This window comes from Podarcis tiliguerta (assembly GCF_965153285.1).
Source record: "Podarcis tiliguerta genome assembly, chromosome: 3".
Classification (NCBI taxonomy): domain Eukaryota; kingdom Metazoa; phylum Chordata; class Lepidosauria; order Squamata; family Lacertidae; genus Podarcis; species Podarcis tiliguerta.
The window spans coordinates 90,330,835-90,352,506 of record NC_139536.1 but is presented as its reverse complement, the minus strand read 5'-3'; the positions used below and the strand labels follow the sequence as shown (position 1 = coordinate 90,352,506).

At 40.1% G+C, this 21,672-nt stretch overlaps 1 protein-coding gene and 1 long non-coding RNA gene across 2 annotated transcripts in view; one reads left to right on the top strand and one right to left on the bottom strand.

The window, feature by feature from the left end:
* Positions 1–21,672, top strand: part of HPCAL1 (hippocalcin like 1) — a 77,886-nt gene that overhangs the window by 13,405 nt on the left and 42,809 nt on the right. The gene's annotated exons all lie outside the window — the stretch shown is intronic.
* LOC310673480 lies at positions 271–8,196 on the bottom strand. The gene is made up of 2 exons (XR_014509060.1): positions 6,294–8,196; positions 271–6,212 (listed from the first exon to the last, which is right to left on the bottom strand). It is a non-coding gene; the product is annotated as an uncharacterized lncRNA (long non-coding RNA).

The window sequence follows — 21,672 nt, the reverse complement described above, 5'->3', positions numbered from 1 at the left end:
TGCTTATTTCTCTTCTCTGCCCCATCCCATTTCATCTTCCATTTATCTTTCTCCTTCAACCTGCTTTTCTTCAGTGGTGGACAAGTACCATCCGCCGTCAGAAATATCAGTTTTTGGAATTGGCTTGAGTATTTTAAAATGAAGACCTATTGTTTCAGAGCCTCTTTGAAATTTCATGGTCCTGTTTCTCCTGATTGATAGCAAGGCCTGATTGATGAAAGGTCGTGGCCCCATCAACCCAGTGCTTCTTCAGAGGGGCTGCACCGCTCTTTCCTTTCCTTTAAAACTTCCATGGCACTGAGGACAGCAGAGTCTCACAATAAGGAGGGCTGACCCAGAGCCTCCATTATGTCCTAGAATGCTGCTGCTGCAGAAGCAGCATCCCAAATGATAGGACCCCTGGGAAGCATAATGAATTATATATTGTTTTAAATTGTGCTGTTTTCTGTAATCCTGCCCTCGGACCATTTGGCGAAGGGAGGATAGTAAGCATAACTTATATATAAAACAAAAGGCACCCTAACTTCTTTCCCAAAGGGACACACAAAAAAAGGACAGCTGTAGATTATACCTTAAAGGCTTATTATGATGAGCTTCTCAAAAAATGACGAGCTTGGATCAGCCCCAATGTGGTTGGATTTAATAGAGCCAAATAAAGCTGTTCAGCCAAATAAACTGGCCTGAAGGGTGTAGCACAAAGGGTTTTGGCTCTTATGCACTCAGGTTTGGCCAGAAGGCTGGCGCAATGTGATATTACAAATGGGGAATGAGAGTGCTACAGAAAGGTCAAGTCTTATATAGGCAGAAGCTGTGGGAACTTCCTCTAACAGAGCTAGCTGTTTCTAGCTCCTTTCTCCTTTCTTTGGGGGTTTTTTTTTAAAAAAGAAGTGTCCATAGCAGCTGCTGAACCTGCAACAGAGCATGCAGGAGTATGAAGTCTGCTCCTCGCTGAGCAATCCTGACAACGTCTTCACAAACACACATGCACACACACCCCAGTGTAATAATTTTATCCATTTCTTGGCTTTTCAGACCTCCCGTTGTCACCCCTGTCGGCTTTTGGTTTCCACAATAGTCTTACAAGTTCAATTGTGAACATGAAATGCATGTTCCAACTAATTGTTGGAAGGAGTTGAGAGAAAGAATTCTCACAGTGGAAGATTTGGGGCGCCTTAATGAACTGGTGCCCAAACAATTCCCTGAAACCTTTTCTGCTTTAGAGTGGAAAAATACCAGTCGAGGCAGAGTTGCCCATTTGTACCATACACAAACCCTCCCTAGACAGTAGAGCATTGTTTCCCAAACTTGGGTCTCCAGCTGTTTCTGGACTACAGTTCCCATCATTCCTGACCACTGGTCCTGCTAACTAGGGATGTTGGAAGTTGTAGTCCAAAAACAGCCGGAGACCCAAGTTTGAAAAACGCTGCAGTAGAGGATCCACCTAACTGTGGAAGACCTGGTTTACAAATCCTCAAATATATTACAAATACACTTTCCTCCCTAAAAATGTCACTTGACACCATAAAACCTTTAGTAGTACTGTGTCTCCTTAGTACACCATCAGTGATACAGATATTGTGTGGATAGCATTCTGCTTCTGCTTCCTCAGTCTCTTCCTTCCATGAAATGCCCCCACTAATCACACACCAAATTGCCCTTTTCTACAGTTTCAGCCAGGACCCTCTGACCAGTGACCTCCATGTCTGTAGTTTCCAGATCGCTGGCCTATAGCTATGAGCCAAGGGAGTGTCCATTAAGTGGCCTATCAGCACTTGACCTTTGGAATTTTCCTGTCTCGAATATAAGCTGATAGGTTGGACTGTAAACCAGTAAGGCCTGCAAAAGCTTCCTTATAACTGTAGCAACTGATCATTAGCAGGCTACATAACAAAGTAACTGCCAGGCTTCAGCTACAGGTAATGATTTCGCCTCTCATTTTTGTCAACAATATCACATTCGTAACATTCGTTGTCATGCAGCTGCTGAGATTATTCTCACCCGTCTCTGCAGGTTCAAGGTTCAGAGAGAACAAGAGTTCACAGAAATAGTTGATCCACTTGAAATACGCCAAACTGCATCTGCATCTCTATAGGATGCTACTATCTTACAGCCGTACAAATTTAAAGAAGAGAATTCTGTGATGAAATCAAGATTGTAGAGTACAGCGCCATTAATTGTAATTAAAATCATTACAGTTAGCACTGTGGAATACTTTAATATATGTTTATAAATGCATGCATACTGTACTATTATACTGCAGGTGAATAACATGCCAGAAACATTTTCTAAAATCTTCTTCTTTTCAGCAGTTCTCATCTGAAATGTTCTCTCTGGTTATTTTTAAATCTGTCGCTTTCCAGATGTTCCAAGCTATGAAATGGCTGGTTTTTTATGACTTTCCTTTTCATGTTAACAGAAATTCATTTAGACCTCTCAATCTAATTTTCAAATGTTATTTAATTGAGATTCTACTTGGAAAATTTTATGGTAGCCGATTAATTTCCTACTTTCCCTCAATTTCTTCCTCCCCACAAAGCTGTTATTACATTTTATCTGCTGAAGAAATAACTGTGGCAGTTAGGTTCCTGGGCAACTGGAAGTGCAGTTGATTGGGAAATGATAAACTTCCTGAGTAATTAATGTGCATAGATATAATTGTGTTAACCTTATTGGAAACGCTTTAACATTAAAAAATGGAAAATCAAATTAATGGGCACAGTTCTATTGTATGCTGCCTATTTACTCTCCCCCATCGGCCCCCTTTTTTCCTTGGTAGTTGGTCTATTTATTTAACATAATTTGAATATTGCTTAAATAAAACCCCTGAATGGTTCGTGAGGAACTACAGTATGCTGCCAACTGCCAACTAACAAATATATTGTAGCCTTAGTAGAGAAAGAAGGAAAATAATAAATCTCACGTGTGATCTTCAGAAGTTGAAGGATGTGACTAAATGAGATGTAATGCAGCATTACAACATTTTACATGAACTGGTTCTGAAGAAAGTTTGAGGGAAGTATCAAGTTCAGTATATTCTACTCGGTGTAGTAAGTGGCTTATACATTTATATTTTATGTAAACCTCTTAGAAGTTTTGGTGATTAAGGGGTATAGAAACATTGTTAAATGCAAAAGTGGAGGGTTATTAAATCAGTTTTCACATAGTAAAACAGGCACAGAAAGGTTCTTGGTAGTTACTGCTAAATAATTAGAGACCAACGAGAAAGGTTGGTAGGAAATGAGGGGTTTTTTTTTGTTAGTGGTAATACTAGCATAGGTTTACTCCCTCTGTCGCTCTGCTTGACATATGAATATATGAAGTGGGCTTAGTCCAAGTTAGACAGTTGGTTCAGCAAGCCCCAGTGCTGTCTACTCTGACAGCAGCTCTCTGAGGTCTCATTCAGAGATATCTTCCCCTGCACTGCTCCCTGAGATGCTAGGGATTGTACCTGCATTTATATATGCAATGCTTGTGCTCTACATCGTTGAGCTAAGTGCCCAAGAAGAGCAGAAAGAGGTCCAAGCACCTGTTTCCCTGATGAACATGTTTGAAGACTATGAAATCTATGTGATGCATTCCATTGGTCAAGTTTGCTAACCATGGTGGTATTGCGCAATGTTAGAACCATGCCAGTTAATGTATAAGCAAGTTCAAGTTACGTGGAAGGCTCATCATTCCCAAGGAGTTTACATTCTAAACAATAGGAAAACAAGACGGGTTGGGAGGAAGAGATAGACAAGGCAGGAAAACGTCTGCAAATTCCGTTACATGTAATTGAAACGTGTCCCGAAAGATAAGCCAAAAGTCACACAAAAAAATGTGGTTTTGAGGAGGAATTTGAAGGAAGCGGGAGAGGTTGACAGAGTCAATTCACCCTGACTCTCCTGAATATTTCGTCTTGCTGTGATGATGAATTGAGCAGCACAGAATTTTATTACGTAATGCAAGGTTGAGGAACCCATGGCCTTGTAGGTGCTGGACTCAAATTCCCATCAGCGCTTGCTAGCATGACCAGTGGTCAGGGATGCTGCTGCAGCCAAGCAACATCTAGAATGCACCAGGTCCCCGCCCTCCTCCTCTTGTGGGGTAAGATCAGTTCCATGGTAAACAACAAGTCATCCTACCCTTCTAGAGCATAAGAAAACTGTATCTGATGTCAGAGAATGTCTATTTAAAATGCTGCTGTGGAATGTCTGATTATACAATTCAACAGCCATGAGTTATGCAGTGAATAAAGCTTGCCTAAATCCACATGTCTGTCTTAAAGGATTTGTTGCTGTTTCTTATGGGAGTAGTTCCATAAAGCTGTGTAATCTTATGAACGCACTCTTCAAAGAGAGCTCCAATAAATCCTTGGGCCATACTTCCAAATAAATGTTTGTAATTGGTAAACATTTTAATAACGTGCTTATTTAAAAATGGATGGTTTTTTCCTAAGTATGTAATGTTAATTTTAGATTGGGGGCTAAATTCCCTGTACAAGAAATCTTTTCCCTGGGTGGCTGTAACACATTGAGCATAAAAGGGCCGTTACGTGCTAACCTTTTCTTCTTCATAAAGCATCTGTTAGTAGTGTTGACTCAAGTTATCTTACAGTAGCTTAAAGAAGCAATCCTCCCCTTCTAACTTGAAGGGCTTCCTGCCTGAGTTCATGAAGCTAAATGTGGATAAGCATCAATATGGCCTCCACTGCTTTGCTTCAACGCTCTTAAATTTGAGCCTGACCAAGCAGGAATGTTGCTGGTACCTTCTCTTTGAAGCTATCCCTCTTTTCCTTGTAGCTGCATGTTATATGAACTTGTCAAAGATGGGGGAGGTTCTGTGTTTTTATAGCAGTATTTAGACGGTACAGTTGAAAGCCAAGGCTTGTTTAATTTTTATCAATGTTTGATTGACCATTGATTTGCAGTGTTTTATTATTGTTAGCTAAGAAGACGCCACAATGTCTTATTAGCAAAAAGCGAAAGCTAGGATTGCAAATGGCTGTGCACTAAAACAAAAAAACTGTTAAGCTCCACAATCTCAGCGTGATCGCTATAAAAATAACAGTGCCAGCAAATGTCATCAAAGTTGCAGCAATAAAATCAACAATTAAATGCCTGAGAGAAGATATTGATGCTGGTTCTGAGATGGTGGCAAAGATGGGGCCAGGCAGACCACTTTGGGAAAAACTTTCCACATCCAAGGAGCCCCTTCTTGTGTCCTCACTTCTGTTGGAGGGAACATTTTTGCAGGAAGGGTCTTAGTCTAATTATTAAACTTTCTGTGTAGTATGACTAGCTTTTGATATTTTCTTAGAGCTTCTGCATCCTGGAGCATTTGCAGCCTGGAGACAGTTCATGAATCATTTTCAGAAGCTTTGGTTTAAAATTCATTAACACTGTACTTTTGCTTTCGAAGAGCAAACAGACTTGAAATGAGGTATATTAGATGGGATATTTAATAACAAGATTTGGTGCTGCTGAAATACTGTGTGAATCATACTGTTGTCTGTCTTTCTTTAAGCATGTGCACACACAGAGAGAAACATAAAGTGGTCACATGCCTGATACCGTTTAGATTTCCTCTTCTATACAACTGTCAAAAACTACAGAAAAATTACTCCTTTGTTATGGGAATATTGTATATTCCAAAGGTGCCATGGTAGACTCTGTACCCAAGCCTTAATAGCTGGTTTATCTTACTGGAAGTCAGTGAAATACTAACACTACCCTTTTCAAGAAGTTTTGTTTTCCTATGGCATCTGCTCTGGAGAAATAACAAGCTGTTTCAATCCCATGCAAATTGGTACTGTCTTCTGATGTTAACTAATCATTTTAAAGGAACAAATTATATCACTTGCATTATTTGTTGCTGTTGGGAAGACTGTGTTTTCTTGATTTTGTGTGCCCCATGATGAATTGGTTAAAATTGTATTGCGCTTGTACACATGAGATGTGTGTGTTGTGCCTTCATATCCCCCTGATTTCAATAACAATATACTTAATTCATTGCTATTGATATCTAAAGTAAAAGGTTTACCTTCCCACCACAGTGGTATGTATTTATCTCCTTGAACTAGTATGCTTTCAAACTGCTAGGCTGGGACAGAGCAACGGGAGCGCACCCTGTCACACGTGGATTCGAACTGCCAAACTTCCGATCAGCAAGCCCAAGAGGCTGAGTGGTTTAGACTAAGGTTACCAGACGTCCTCATTTCCCAGGGACAGTCACTGGGTTTACAAATCAGTCCCCTGACAAAATCCATTGAAGTTTAGAAGTGTCTCCGGATTCATTGAAAAAAATCTGGTAACCTTAGTTTAGACCACAGTGCCACCCATGTCCCTATTGATGTCTATGTCCATGGAGGTGGGTTAAAAATACCAGAATTTATTTAATTCCCCGGCAGTGAAGTGTGTTAATAGGACACACTTTTCTGTGAAGGTTGTTATTGTTCTGTTGTATTTATTCTGTGTATTTGATTTTAAATGGTTGGCATGTTGTTTGGTATTTTTTATATTTGTGTTGCTTTGAGGCGTGTTATGTAGAAAGCAATCACTAAATGCAATTAATAATAATTGGGGTGGGGGGGTCAGTGAAACTGACAGGTGCACTCTTGTAACGTAACATGAATATGGCTTGTTAATTATTAGGTTATAGGAATTTTTAGCAAACCTATTTGTTTTGTTTATACTATTCATGTTTACACAGTCATGCCTGACAAATTGTTTTGTAGTGTCCTAGATTATTGCATTTTAAAATAATACATAATGAAGCTTTTGTGGCTAAGAGATTTCTTCCCTACATAGTTTTCTTTGCGGATTTTCTTTGTGTAGCTGGCTGCAAACAAGAAGCGCAATTAGAGTGTGCCCTTCGGGTATTTGTAATGTGTTTCAGGGAAGCACTTTGTAGTGTCATTCATTCAGGTAGCACATAATAATGTTCAGCCATTGCAATAAGCAAGTAATGTGAAATGGTATGAGTAGATTGGAGAGAGGGGAATTTGAGGGGACCAGAACAAGCAGTATAAGGTAGTGATAAAAACTGACAAGGGTTTAAAAAAAGTCTACAACATTTCAGTTGTCACTGTGATGAGAAATAAGTCTCAAGATGGATTTTAAGCTGCTCTGCAGGTTTACGCTTGGCTCTTGAAATAGTTTGTATTTGAGACTACTGCTAACAGGGTAGATGAGGAGGCTGACAAGCAAAAACTAAAGTAAGTATTAGAAATAACTTGGAAACTTGGGGTATGTGAACAAAGTTGAAGGCTTGGAAAAGAGAAGAGAGTTTGTTTGTTTTTTCAAAAACCCTGGAAAATTTTCATACATGGGAAATTGGACTGGCTGGGTTGTAGAAAGAGAAAGTCATTATAATGAGAGCAGTGTCTTACAAGTAACAAATGGTTGAAGAAACCCAAGGCCTGTTGTTTAAATGTGAGGTAGAGCGTGTAATAATCTGAATGGTGTGAGATCCTCTGCATCAAAACAAAATTCTGTTTTGAACCAGGTGACTTCATCTGGGTGTAGATAGTTTAGTATGTCAGAGATAAAGTGCTTAGGTGGGCACCATGTCTGTGAACATTATAGAGCCCAACTTAAGTAAGGCATTGGGTGTGGGGAATGCTGCACAGGTATGATCTCTGCTGCCTTGGAACCTTGTATCTTGAGCTAGTTGTGACTTCACATTGCCTAAACTTCCTATAGAATTTTATATAGCAATGGGAAAAGGGGGAGTAAAGTATGACAAACCATTGCACTGTCATTTAATGACTCCTTGGAGGTTACAGGATTTTAGGTAATTTTACTAGATTTTTATACAAGAATGAGACTTCAACTTTGAGTGCTCTTCCCACACTTTCTTCCATGCATATTCCATGTAAATTCCACTTTGCGTTAATAATAGTTCCCTGTTGTATCTGAACTTGAACTTAGGGAATTTAGTTGGTGGTTCTAACGATGGATAGTTTTAAAGAGACCTGGATATTAAACCAGAGGTTTCAGGAACATGAATGCAAAAAATAGGAAATATAAATAGGTTTTAAAAACCAGTCCACTCCATTCTTAATCTTTGTGAACCCTGCAAAGTTGTAGGGTTGTGTGTGTGTGTAGATGCTTGGAGAGGAGTTGAGGACATTACCACTAATTCTCCATCACTTTTTTTATTTTACTTTCCTAGCATTGTATTAGCATTCACAAGTATATTTATGACTGAGTACTTACACATTGTAGGGACGGGGTGGCGCTGTGGGTTAAACCACAGAGCCTAGGACTTGCCGATCAGAAGGTCTGGTTCACCAGAAGCGGCTTAGTCATGCTGGCCACATGACCCTGAAGCTGTACGCCGGCTCCCTCGGCCAATAAAGCGAGATGAGCGCCGCAACCCCAGAGTCCGTCATGACTGGACCTAATGGTCAGGGGTCCCTTTACCTTTACTTACGCATTGTAAAGAACAGGATGTGACGGACAGTCTCTCCTGGTGATCCAGCAACTCATGAGATCTGGTGAGACCATCAGCCAAACAGGGGAGAGGGTGTGGAATTTAAGTTAGTTTCACAGTGGGATAGGAACTTAGTCTGGGTGGGCAGACTATCTGAGTGCAATCAAATATGGACTTCCTGTCTTGAGGCAGTGCAGGCAGGGATTGTTTGTGGGATCAGAAAGTGAATTGGCTCTGTTACAGATAAGGATTGCCTGTGGGCAGGCCAAGTTCTGATTACCTGAGTGGGATTAGCTAGGCAGGGCAACCAGGTTTTGATTCCCAGTGGAGAGGTTAAATCCTAGAAGGGGCTGGCTGGGTGTTGCTGGTTAGAACACAGATAACCCGTGAGAAAAGTCTACCAGAGACTTGGTTTGATAAAGTGCACTGTTTAAAAACTTACCTGTTTTTAACAAAGTTTTGAGCCTTACTTACGAAACCATCAAACGTAATTAAATAAATATACAGTTCTGTTCCAGAAGTGCCTCCTCATATTTTGAACCTCTGACTGGGGAGTGGATGCTGGGCATCCTTCACAGAAGTTTAGAATATTTCTGCTGTGAGATCGTAAATGCTACCACAAACAGTTAAATGAACTCTGCTTTGTGAATACAAGGGAAGTTTTATCTATTCACACACCCAAAATATTGGCCATCACCCATCTTCAGTGAGGGATTTTTGTCCCACAAGGGCTTATGTTGTAACAGGGAAGTATGGTGAGGAAAGACCGTGATGATGTGTCTTTGATTGCTATTCTACAGGATGATTTCTAGCTTTAATTTTAGCTTTTATACATATATATATGTTTGGGGTCCTCAAGTGCATGCATAATGGCTGTTTCATCACATTGCTGCATTAGGAATTGTGGCATAGAATCATAGAATTGCAAAGTTGAAAGGGACCCTGAGGGTCACCTCATTTAACCCCTGCTATGCAGGAACTGGCAGTTAGGACACTTTTCTTTTATGTGCACTTTTTATTATTTTCTTTTATGTGCACTTTTTATTATTTAGAATTACCTGGCATTTTCAAAAAGGAAAAATTAAAATGCTTCGCTTTTCCGAAAGGAGTTTATGTGCTTCTTCATCAGACATAGACTTACCAAAATAAATCTTGTCCAGTCAAAAAAATAATAGCAGATCTGAATTTCTCACACCCAAAAACATATTTTTAAAGACCCCCCTCCTCCCTGAAGAAATTTGTAAAAATTACATTTCGTGCCTCCCCCATAACACTTCCTGCTGGAGTATTTAAGGTGACTCACTGCAGCAAAGTTTGCTTTTTACAAAACTCTCCGGTCGCAATTCTTGTTTGCTGCTCTACCTGTCTGCGTATCATTTATGCACCAGTTTCAGTGGTGGGTTTATGCCTGTAGAGCATTTTCCTGGTTTATTATTAGTGAACACTGCTAACAGTACTTCTTAAAATAGGGCTGATATAGCAACTAAATATAGACCTCTGAAGACTTGAGAGAGTCTCCTTTCCACTTAACCTCAGTTACTCAAAGTTAGTTGCAAAAGAAAACATTGGACCATTCCACTTGCTAGAAATGCATGTCTGGTCTTTTCCCAGGTGGAAGCAGTTCCATAGCTGCAAGTTTAGGAACGTGGATATTAAGAAGGGGCTCCTGGCACATTATGGAGATGGCAGCAAGCCATAGAGTAGATAGCAGTTTCTTAAGTCCTATAGGTTCTGAGCTATTCAGGGTCTATGCAAAGCAAAACTTGCACTTTCCCCAGCAGCCTTAGTCTTTATGGATCTCATGCATACCATACAATAAAGGGTAGCTGAAGCTCCATTGCATTTATTATATTAAAACTTCCTGGAACGAACAGTTACAGCCAGTTCCATTGTGATTTTTCAGCCCCTCTGAGGTTTCAAAATAAAGTAATATAGTGGATAAATAGAGCAATTTGTACATGTTTTAATTGCAGCATCTTTTATATTGGTAGTTTTGTATTTACCCAGCTTGCTTTTTCGTGTGTGTTTAAATGTTGCATCTTTTTATAGGCAATTTTGTACTTACCCAGATTGCTTTATTGTACTCCATAATTTTATTGACTTTTTCTGGTCTCTAAAGTTAATTGTGCAATAAATATATCACAAATTGCTTTGGAAAGTCTCCGAGTTTCAAAAAGCAGTTTTCCATGTGAGAGGGGGAGCTACGGTTTCAGTATGTAGCCCAAAGTTCCCTTGTAGGCACAGAAATACTTGCGGGATTCTCAAGATCATTGTCATTACAAGGTTTATAAATATACTAAACAGAGCATTTATTGTGCTTACAATGTATTTTGGGTTCTCTAATTTCTCTCCAACCCACCCCCCTCCAAAGACACTATTTCGTATGGCTTGAACATTTCTGAGGAAATTTTACATCTCTTGGACACTGGTGTTTTTCAGGAGAAGTTTACAAGCAAAGGTGACAACTAAAGCTTTGGAATCTTTTAATCAACATATTTGTGTATATAGAAGGTTTCTATCTTAGTACCATTATCTTAAACTTGTCTACTTGAAAACAGTTCCCATGGGAATAGTTTAAAATAAAAATGAAGGCTGTTTAGAACATAAACTTCTGGTTGTTCACTCTTGTTATAAACGCTCTAAGTTTGGCTAAAACCAAATATATGGGATTGCCTTTTGCCATATACTGAACATTTTCAAAATTGAGCGTATGAGAAGGAAGAAAAGGATGAACTCTGTCCTCCTACAGGCCTGTGCTGCTGTTTCACTGCTATTACAATGCTCATCCTTTAATAGCATGGGATTACACAGTATTATCATCTTCAGATTGACTCAGGTGGCACTATTTTTATTTAATCTGTATTAAGGTATCGCTGGGCATCTTTGGTCTTGCAGTGTAGTGCTAATGCGATTTGCTATTTTTATAAAAGTGAACATGGCTGAATAAATCCAGCCACTACCAAGAACTGAAAAGATTATAGGCATGAATTTAGGGCTTTCAGTTTCTTTCTATTGGTGAGAAGTTGCATTCTTTGAGTTTTCTTTACAATTAAAACGCTGATGGACGGTCTCAGAACAGTCTAATCCAGGGGTCTTTCTCAACCTGTGGGTCCCCAGATGTTGTTGAATTACAACTCCCATCACCCCTAGCTAGCAAGGTCAGAGCTCAGGGATGATGGGAGTTGTAGTCCAACAACATCTGGGGACCCACAGGTTGAGAACCGCTGGATCCCTTTATGAAATTGTGCTTCAACATTTCCTCCTACCGGAAGTGAAAACTCCTTAAGATACCCAAACAAGTGTATTTAATTTTTGAAATTCATGAAAATGAACATTTTCTTACCATTGCATAGATACAAATGCATGATTTTTAGGCAGTGCAAAACTGCTTAACATCCATTGCAAGTATTCATTTATTTGCATTAAGTAAAGAGAGGTAAGTAATGTGCATGTCTTTGCAGCATGGCAGCCTTAACTGACCTCTTGAACTGTATCCTTTAAGTATAGGTTTGCATTGTGTTAAATGTTCCATCAGTCTTTATTTCTTGCTTAAATGAACTCTGAGCAAGAAAAAAGGATAATGTAAACCCTCTGGTTATAAGACTCCAAGGACTTTCCTACATGGATATCTTTTTCAGTGTGTTAAAGTTTAAATTGTATGTACCCAAGATTGAAATGGATCTAAATAATCCATTTCACCCAAGAGAAATTGCAGTTGATCCACTTTATCACCTTGCTCGTGAATGAAATGTTTTGAGCCTAGCATTTAATTTCCAAGATCTTATAGAAAATCCAAGGGGGGGTTTCTTCAAACTGGGTTTTTTGTCTGCTTCCGCTACTGTTTATTTATAAGCCGCCTTTCCACCAAAAAGATCCCCAAGGCAGTTCACAAAGGATAAACACACACAATCAAATACAAATGAAACATATTATACAAAATATACTTCCTTAACCGTGGAACCACCCCTTCACTGAGCCTTCTCTTGGCTTGTTATAATTGAACGGTTTATACAAGGGCCTAAAACAAAGATTGTGGATGGAGAAGGTGCAGCAATTGAAACTCAAGCAGTTCTAATAGAATGATGCCATTGACATCCAGTTTGATGCTGCTTCATAATTATAATGAAAAAAATAAGAAGAATAAAGAAAAAGAAAGCTATTATTAATAAGCACAGTATCCGAGTCAGAATGGATTTTAACAATTTCATCCAGGTGTCCTAAAATGGAATGGAATCTGGTGTCTGGCTGCCCCCAATCCTGCACTAAAATTCGCACTGAATTCTGGCCCAAACCTTTATCATTCACAATAACTGAAGCTTGATGACATAGCATCACTCATCAGGCACTACGGTGAAGAGGTATTTTCTGGAACAGAAACTGTCTACAAATTGGTGCCTTGAGTTTTGATTTTGTTTGTCCTCTTCCCTCGTCCCTTTTCCCTTGTGTGGTGGTTTTTAGATTGTAAGCCTGTGGGTAAGGAGTGGCTTGTTTTTATCTAACGTGAGCTGCTCTGAGACCCCTTTTGGCTGAAGACTAGGGTACGAATTCTGTCAGAAAGTAAATGTCTACCCTTAAGGAAGGCATATAAATATAACAATGCTGCCTTTCTCCCATGGTACTAATGAAAGGGTCCTGGACCTGAGTTGATCCACGCTAGAGAGATTTCAACAACTTGATGCATATTTTAAAAAGTCTCTTCCAGCTTAAGTGGAAGCAGTATTTCATTAACAATTCAAAGGATGCTTGCACATTTGTTGCTAGTTATACTGAGCTATGCTCTGCCAAGTTGTCTGCCTTTGCACCTGCCGGTTCATGGGGTGCTCACTGCTCATCTGGTGTATGATAGTGGGAACAGCAGTGCCAACTGGATTTTAAGTTGCTCTCATAATTTATTCATTTTGTCTGTTAATGCTGTTCAACCACCCCAGCTAAGATTGCTTTATGTTTGTATATTAAGTAAAAAATGCTGCTTTGGCCAGTTTATTCCCCCCCCCCCCCCCATATTTTAAGTGTGGTGGAATAGTTAATTCACAAAGGAAACTTGGCTTTTAGAATTCTAATGAGAACTGACTTGCTTTCAGCCAGTCACCTTGCAAGTGTTTGGGTTCCATTGTTCTTTAACAGCATTTAAGAAATGAAATGCACACTTGGTAAAACCAGGGAATAGTTTTTTGATAATATACCTGAGAAGGGCCCATAGCTCATTAGAACATCTGCTTTGCACGCAGAATGTCTCTGACTCATCCCATATATATCCAGGTAGGGCTGGTGAAAACTCCATCTGAAACCCTAGCAAGTCATTACCATTCAGTGTAGACAATCCTGAGCTAGATGAACCAATAACTTCACTCTATAAAGACAGCTTCCTGTGTTCCTATGCGCAATGCTTTCATGCACAACAACGGCTTAGGAGTGGGTGGTAGTATGTCTGCAGTCCATCTTGGATGTCCTACCATAATATGCCAGCTGAGATTCATGCTTCGTTTTGCTAGGTAATAGACAGGGAATATGGATTAGAGGAGGGGCGTTGTTGAGTGTCATGGACTAGCTGGGCACAGAGGAATGGTGGGAGGCACCAGCTGGGCAACCTCCAAAGGAAGAAGGCCCAGAGCCTGGGAATTAGTGGTGGGACAATGCTGAGTAGTCTGAGAGAGAAGGAGGAGAAGCCTCAGAGGAGCAGAAGCTGAAGAGGTAACAGGGTTTAGTGAGGAGGGAGAGTCTATGGAACAGAAGTCCAGAAGCAGAAGCAGGAGAGGAGAGAGGCCAAGAGGCAGAGATGAGTCAGGCTGGTGAGGGTGTCTTCCCCTCCTGTCGTGACAAGCTCCCCTTCACCCTGGTCTCCCAGGACCAGGAGATGTATGAAGAGAGAGTAGCAGAGATTGACACGTTGGCATAGTCTCAGATTGCTTGAGAAGGAGATTTAGGCAACTCTGGGAAGGCAGGGATCTTCAGCCTCCACAACTATCTCAGAGATTTTAGAGTAGGTTATATTGAAGATAGTGTAATGCTTCTGATAATGATTTTTGTCAGTGGTTCTTTCTCCTCTCTCCAAGTGATAAATGGAAAAGTACATCAGTATTGCAGCACTTGAATGAACACATGACAGGATTCATCCCAGTTATATGCCAACTATCTCACAAGCATTCTTCCAGTAATGCCCTATCGAAGCTTTATTTCAAATAATTTTTAGTCAATAAGTAAAACGGCAATAGAACAATCATTTAATTCCTCTACCACCGATGATTACCGGAAGGGACCGCATTATAAGGAATGACCCATGTGCAAGTTATGCTGGAATACAAGCAATCCAGCTATGGGAACTTCCTTCTGCCACTCAGCACCCATTTCACAACATGCATTTGGATCATGCAAGCGTTGCTCAGGTAGACAACTTGGGGTGATACTCTTGATCTGCTGGTCAAGAAGAAATACTAAATATTATTTTTTAAAATAAAAAGTTCTCTTTCTTAGCTCAATAGACTCAGTCCTCCAGGACTCCTGAATTTCGCAGGAGTTGGAGCTATTGAACCTACAACTCTTGTGGGAGTTCGCTTTGAAGTGTTTGAAGTTTTGTGGCCTGGGACCTTGAGCGTGTTTCAAAGTCTTGTAGATAGGCTGATCAAATTCATAAAGTCTTGATAATTGATAAGATTTGGTTGCGTCCTGAAACCCCTGGATGATGAAGGCAGTAATAATATATCTTACAACATTCCTTTCTTTCTTTCTTTTTTGCATGGATATTCTCTTCTCTGTCCTCCCAAAAAAATGTTCCCAAGACTATCTTACTTGGAAAGAGATGAGGAAATGTAATGTACTATACTACTTAAAATGGGAGAACACTGTATTAAGTCCTGATTTCCGTCTCACAATCTGAAGAAGTTCTGCTTAAACTTTGCTCTGGTTCCCATACATTTTTAAACCTTTGTCTGTGCAGTGATGTGGGGCTGAGATACTGTATTTTATATGCTAGATTGTCTGCCCAAAATAAAACACATGCTTGTGCGGTACAACAGGGCAGAATGAACACGGCCATGGAAAAGACACTCAGTGTGATGATGTGCCAGAGTTCTATGAGCTCTCGACCATTGTAGAATGAAAATCATTCAAACAATCAAAACCTACACTGTTTTCTATTCATACTGGCATTGCCACACATCCAGCACTAGTAGCACAATTTCAAATTGCCATGGATGCAGTATATCAGGCATGTCCAGCCAATCCATTTTTTTTGTCCATCTTCCCCCCAAAAAACGCAACAACTCTGGTCCATCCTTGCCCCAAAAAGCTAGTAGGGGGAGGTGATACACTGAAGAATGCTCATTCTAAAAAATATTTAGAAGGGATCAAAGCATCGTCAGTCATGTTACAGGCGTTCAGTGGGAGGTGCCTGTGACATTCAATCAGCCGCATTCTACATAGAACTCAAAAGTAATCTTCCCTCAAACAAAATATTGTGGTTTGGGTACTGGGGGAATATGATGTTGCCACAGCAGGAACATTTTTAGGGAAGGATGTTTCAATCATCCCCTCCTTGATGAATGAGTAACTGATGCACAATTATCACACAGCAAAGTTAACAGTGACAGGTATGTTTCAACAGATGGTTGATTTTTTGTGTTGAACTAGAATTTAATTTTAGCACATCTTGGAGGATGGTTGAGGCATGATCTGAAAAAGAATAGTCATCAATCTCATTTACTGTAAATATCCTGCTCTTGTTCTAGATTCAGAAAGTGTTATATGTTGACCAGGTCTCACTCCTGTCAGCAGTTGTGCTGCAGAATTCTGCACTAACTGCAGCTTCTGGATCAAGCACAAGGGAACCAGTTCACATGCCCATCTGCAAGTTTGCAGTTGCCAAGGTGCTGAGGGATGTTCACGTGTGTGTCAATTTCAGGTTCCAAGACCCAACTGTTCCATTGTTAGGTGTACTTGATGCATTAAAAACAAATTTAAAACAAATGTCACATCTGTTTGTAATATATGGCTTAATGCCGCAAATAAAACAATACTAATTTGTTTACCTTCCTTCTCAGCCAAAGAAATAAGTTAATACACAACCATTAAATAGTTACTTTATAACATTTATGATTGCCAGTTCAGTCAACTTTCCAGTTGTGTGCAATTAGTCTCCATAAATTACCGGATTTTTTGCCCCATAGGACGCACTTTCCCCCCTCCAAAAATGAAGGGGAAATGTGTGTGCGTCTTAAGGGGCGAATGCAGGCTTTCGCTGAAGCCTGGAGAGCGAGAGGCATCAGTGCGCACTGACCCCTCTCGCTCTCCAGGCTTCAGGAAGCTATCTGCAAGCCTTGAAAGCCCGGCGGGAGTTCCCGAGGGCTCACAAGGCTTGCGGGCAGCAGCCTGCAGCCCGAAGCAGGGCGCCCCATGCTTCGAGGGCTCCCCGTGCTTCGGGCGGGTGTGTGGAAGGCTTGGGGCCGCGGCTGGGGGGCAAATAATTTTTTTTCATTCATTTCCCCCCCCCAAAAAAATGAGGTGCGTCCTATGGGCCGGTGCGCCCTATAGGACGAAAAATACGGTAAGTTTCCAGTCAGCAACTGGGAAGTCAACAGGAGTTTAAAAAGAGAGATTATATGTATTTACATTTTTTTATCAGATAGTTAAAAGTGCACCTAAATAGCATCCTTCAACATTGCTGTTTTAAGAAAAAAATCCTACCTTCTATGTTAAAATACACCCCTATTATTCTATAGACTTGGAGGGAATTTAAATAGGATCAGACCCAATATCAAAGGAGAACCAATTCTCTCTCCAAGATGTGACCTTTATGGTATGAAATATATTTTCAGCATTTGTCAGTGTTGGAAGAACAAGTTGAGACAGCTAAGCCTACAGCATTATTACTTTCCATTGAAACTGAGATGCAAAATTCTAGTTCTACTTACTGTATATATACTTTGAGCATGCAGCGCATTACAGAAGTGCATAAAGCATGCAGCATATCTGAAAACAGGGTGTGGCACAATAATATCTACTGGTCTAGGTTATTCTTGCTATTTGTACACTATTTGGGCTAAAAGAATATTGTTAGAAAAAGAAAGGCATTCAAAGTCTTCAGTTGTTTTGTTTGTTTGTGGGGAGGTATGGTGACGTTGCATCTAATCTACCTGTTTCATTGGTACAAATAAGAACATACTGAACAAAGGTATAATTTAAATTGAGAACCAGGAAAATTTGAAAATTTTGTAAGGAGAGGGGAAGAAAATATTTTCTAAACTCTACAAAATAATAACAGAGAAAAAAATAATCTGCAGAGATTACAAAGAGAGTTCTTCCATTTATGGTATGGGTGAATTAAAGCAAAGTGTTTTAGAACTGTGTACAGTAGCTGAAATTATAAGAAAAAACTTGCAAATTGATCTCCTGTTAAGCCCCCTAGTCTGCTTATAAAATTTTGTAAAGAGACAGTCCCAATATTTATATAAGATCCAGAGTCTACATGTTTTGACTGTTGCAAGGCTGTTATATGCCAAAGCATGGCATACAACCAACAAAGCAGAATATCATCAAAAATATCTGGGAGCAGCTGAGCTTGATTAAATTGTCAGCAATGTTAAAGTACACAGTTAATTAGCAAGAAGAATTAAATAAATGGAGTCAGCTAACTACTTATGTAAAAAGAGAATTGGGTATTTCCAGTGGTGGAGTGGACTACTTGATATTATAAAAAATAGAGAGAGCAAGGCAAGGGTAGGAAAATACAAATAAAATGTTAGCATTTGAGATGTGTTTGAGAGTAACTTGTTGTATTATAAAAAAAGATTTTCCTCTTTTATTGTTGTATATATTTTATTTGTTAATAAAGTTTAATTAAATGAGAGAGAAAGGATAAACTTGGTTTCCTTGAGTGAATGGGAATTGCGCTTCAGTGGAAGGGATTTGATGAAGTGTTTTTTTCCAGCCCTACAGAATTGACAGATGGGAGTCTGGTTTTCTGTATAGCAAATTAGCTTGAATTATGTTAAATTGCAGCTTGTTCACTCATATGTTTCTTTTTGTTTAGAAGCAAAATAGCTTCTAAGCACACATGGATGTGTTTAAAAACGAAAGAACCCTGTTGAGTTAAATATGCTTTGCAGTAACCATGCCAAAGATGCTTAAACCTGCAGTGTGTGGATTTAGCATATTGGTACGCCAGCTAATTATGAATAGAGATAATCTTTTCATTAAAGGAAATATTCTGTTGGATCTATATAATTCATTCACAGAGTCATTCACTGAAGACCAAACTTTGCTAAAAGTATTGTGATGTTCTTCATAAAGAACCTTACCAGGCTACAGAGCTGAAAAGGACAGGGCAGGGAACATCTTTGCAGTACTACAATAAAAGCATGTATGCAACATGCTTAATTGTCTGAATTCTATTCTCTTCCAGCTGGTATTCTGTTCCAGTTAGTTTGTTTTATAAAATAATTGGCAGCCATGTATAGCTCTAGTGACAGAGGTTGCATGTCTTTCAAAGAGGCGATCAGTCATCATAGTAGACAGAGCATGTCTGCAAATAAAACTTTTAAACCCATGTGAAGGGATTACCACTGAAAAAAGCCCCCACAATAGTCCCAGGAAGGTGGTGTGGTGTAGAATTTCTCTGCAGTAGTGCCATTCAACTGGTTAGCCTCTTAATATACAGTCAACGACCATTTCATATGGGAGTTCTGTTCCTGGCCCCTGCGTGCATCAGCGGAACACATATAAGTCTGCCCTGCCCTGTTACGCCCCCCTTGCACCATTTTTGTGATGTGTTGAGTGACTTTTTGGACACTTCCGAGTTTAGTGCCATTCGCACGTGCGTCATCAATTGTCTTTCAGACGTGCGTTAATTGGTCGTTGCCTGTATGTCATGACACCTTGGGTGGAGGCGTTGCCATGCAGAAGTGTGTGTGTGTGTGTGTGTGTGTGTGTGGTTCTGTATATACTACTACCACAGTGCATGAAGTAGCCTTAATTCTCCAACCACAATTCATTTAATATTTAATGGATATGTTATCACTAATGTTCTCTGTAGGGTGCTGATTTTATCTTGCCCTTTTGGTTTGCCTTGGAGTATTTATACCACACCTACTAACTAGAGCAGTGGTTGGCAAGGCTTACCTTGCCTGGGCCAATTCACTGCCACAGAGCCCCCTCTGTGGGCCGGATTGTGGGCGTGTGTGAGCGTGCACGTCCGCAATTTACAGCGTCTGCGTTTGCGCAGGCGCGATTTCCGGTGCCACAAAAACAAGTCCCTGTGCTGCGCTGCGCTGCACTGGTTTAGCGCAGCGCGCAGGGACTCACTGAACGGGCGACTCGGTTCAGGGGTGGCTCATAGGCTGGTAAAACAACCCCCGTGGGCCACTTATGGCCCATGGGCCTTAGGTTGCTGACCCCTGAACTAGAGTTCTTGAGTTGGCTTGCAATCTCTATAAAATGCAACAAAGCAGAGAACAGTTAATTGGGAAGGGGGAAATGTGATCACAGGTTTACCTCTAGTCCTTCGATATTCCCTGCTGCTGAATATCTAGTCCTGCAAGAAATATTCCCAGCCCAGAATTGGCTATCGATTTGACACTGTAATGTTGAGTGAGTGGAAATTAGAGGAATAAAGAGTTGGTGTGGTACTCCAGTTTTGCAAGGATTTTGTCTGTAGCATAAATTCACTCAATGGCCGTAAAAAGCTGCAGCTAACCACCTGCAATATGGTGATGATAATGATGTTGACTTACTTCAGAGTTCTTTGGATTACTATGATAATGCCTGGGAAGGGAGTGCTTTGAACTTTCTAAAGCAATATATAATTCTCAATTTATTAATAAAATTGTTTTTTTAATTACTCTTAATTGTTTAGGCCATAGCTTCAGTCCATATTTTGCTCACGTTTTCCCCTACAGTGGTACCTCGGGTTAAGAACTTAATTCGTTCTGGAGGTCCGTTCTTAACCTGAAACTGTTCTTAACATGAGGTACCACTTTAGCTAATGGGGCCTCCTGCTGCCGCCGCACCGCCACCGTGATTTCTGTTCTCATCCTGAAGCAAAGTTCTTAACCCGAGGTACTATTTCTGGGTTAGCGGAGTCTGTAACCTGAAGTGTCTGTAACCTGAAGCGTCTGTATTTCTCTTTATGTGAAACTGTATGAGTAATATAAATGTTCCTAGCATGCAAGGTCCAAGTTAGATTGTTTTGTTGTCGCAAGTCCTGAAGAAAAGTATGCTTAATAAGAAACAAATATTGGATCCTATTAGCCCATAGGGGAAAGAGGTTCCAAGAAAGCAATAAGGCTCAAGAGTTTCTGTTCCTTCTTTTATGTGCAAGAGCAGAGAACCTTATTGCTTCCTTGCAGCAGGCTGGAATCGAGGTGAGGCTTCTCACCATCATGCTATCCTTTACTGTACTGTTTTTTAAGGGTGTTTTATTTTTTGTTGAATGCACATTGTTGTGCACCACCTTGATATTTTATGACATGACAGTATATAAATACTTTTTAAGATAAACATTGAGCTTCTTGTGTCTCTTAATAGTCCCTAGTTGAAAGACTGCTTAATTCCTGTACCTCCTTGTCTTATTTATAAAAAAATACTTGTTTTGATGGGCGATATGACTCATTGGCCTTCCTGGAGCACGAATTCTCTTAGTGTACAATACAGATAATTTTATCATCAGTCAGGAAGGTGCTGCTGTGCTGAAGTGGCGTGTAAATGGCGTGGCATTCTCCTGCCTTGTTTCCTTCCTTGAACAGAGGCCAACCTGAAATCTGCTGTAACTGGTTTGGGCTACCCAGCAAATCCTATTATGTCTGAAGCGTCTTTAATACAATGTGTATAAAACTTCAGTTCAGATGGGTCTATTTTTAGCCCTGGTTTTAAGAGTATTTCAGACACACAGCTTCCCCTTCTATACACCTACGCGGCCTAGGGCATTTGGAGTCTTGTCCTTTTAACAAGTCTGGGTTTTGGCTACCTCTAACGTGATTTGTGAACTATAATGAAGGTAGTGGATGTACTCTGCAAAAAAAAAATCGGGGGGGGGGGGACGACAATTGTTCTTACTAATTTTGAACTTTGCATTTTAAAGCAGAAAACATAATATTTTGCATGGATTTTCAAAGAACATAGAGTATTTAAAAGGAAGAGCTAGTATAATTAAAAGTCAGGGAGAAACTGTAAATGGAAGGAGTCAATAAGCACTGATAGAATGGTAGCCACACTAGCTGAACTCAGCAAGCCTTCCCAGACAACCTCTCGCTTCTGAGGTTTGATAAA